This window comes from Callorhinchus milii, unplaced genomic scaffold (assembly GCF_018977255.1).
Source record: "Callorhinchus milii isolate IMCB2004 unplaced genomic scaffold, IMCB_Cmil_1.0 Scaffold22, whole genome shotgun sequence".
Lineage (NCBI taxonomy): Eukaryota > Metazoa > Chordata > Chondrichthyes > Chimaeriformes > Callorhinchidae > Callorhinchus > Callorhinchus milii.
In genome coordinates this window covers 5433193-5434882 of record NW_024704763.1, presented here as the reverse complement: position 1 = coordinate 5434882, position 1690 = coordinate 5433193, and positions in this window count along the sequence as shown.

Genomic DNA, 1690 nt, shown 5'->3' with positions numbered 1-1690 from the left:
GCACAAGGTGTTCGATCACCTAACCAGCTACAAGCATAAAGTCAGAAAAAACAGTTCCCTGGATTCAATGCCGACTCATATTGTTCAGGGAGAGAGTGAGGGAGGAGGAGGATCAGGCAGGAGAGGGATGGAAACAAAGAAGGAATCCTGGTGCTGTTAGTGTGAAGTGTAATACAGGAGATAATGGATCAGCAGACAGTGCCTCAGTGGCACTGGATGCACACTATAATCAGGCTTAATGCACAGCTCTCCTGGCTAAATGGATGGAGATTTAATAAATTGTGATTGAAGGCAAATCTACTTTACAAAGTGGAGTCAAAAACAATTTCATGCAGGAAAACATTCAGCAGTCAGATGGAAATCGCGTTTCTATCAGTAAAACCGGGGAAGCAGATGGTGAATAGATCTGGTGCAAGAGAGGAGTGAAGGGATCATGGCCGCTAGGCCAGCCTGCAATTTAGAACAGTCCCAGAACAGCTAGTCTCACATTGCCACAGCACCAGTCACACCACCCATGCATGCAGGACAGATGCATTGGATTGAGGATGCATCGCAATGATGGCACCAGGAAATGGCCTATGGCCATTTTCAAGCAAAGGGATTTTGCATTTTCAGCCATTAAAAAAGAGAAGAGACTATTTATCTATCAGAATCAGTACATTTAACTGTACCATCAATTATTGGCAGCACGGACTAGTTTAATTTGTTCAGACTATACTGATATAGCTCTGGGCATCCAATTCGAAAAAGTGTCTGTCTGCACAGACCAGCAGCTCAAACTAATAATAACTAAACATTCTTTGCTGGAGGCACAGGAGACTGCATTGGGGGTGGGAGTGAGTGGGAGCTACCTTGAAGCTAAGCCGACTCCAAGGTGACACGCCTGGCAACAAATGTTGAAATTGAGTCAACCCTCTGTGGCTATCTAGCAATCTGGTTCTTGAGCCAGGCTGGTCGTCTTTGCCTTAAAATACTGTCACTACATATGATAATAATTATTGTGAAGTGTTTTGAGACATTTTGACATTCTCTCCTTCTCACTTGCTCCTTTCCTTCCATGATGGGACACGACACAAGGTAGCCCTTAGAAAGCTGGAATAGAGCTTGCAATCCAGTCTTTCTCCCACCACCTCTGGCCTCACTCTGTGACTGGACCTTTCTAAATCTTCATGCAACAGCTCAGCTTTTACCTGGAGGTTATAATTCCACCACTTGCACTTCAATGCACATTCAAATGAGACAGAACCATGAAATCTCTGCAGTTTCTGGTGCACTTTGCACAGTGTGAGCGCCACCTGCTGGGACGGTTTGCACATTACATCACATGCTCCCTCAAACCAGAATTTGAGCATTAAGAACCTTTCAAAGAAACTAAACCCAGTCTTCCCTCCTAAAGACCCTTTCCCTGGTATTCCCTTCACAACTCGCACCCCTTAATTTGCTCTTCCCCGTCAATGCTCCAACACACCCTCAGTCTCAGAAGATCGCTCCCTCCCCCATTACACCATTTGCCCACCAGTGTTGGTGGCCTCTCGGAGTGAATTGCCCATTGAAATCAAGAGCTTAACTGATGTTTTGTGATGTAAATCCTGACAACATGGATTCATACAGGACCAGATTACACCCAACAACAGAGAGGAGTCTTTCACCCTAATGCAGTCGGTGTGGTAGCTCCTCAAAAGCACATCAG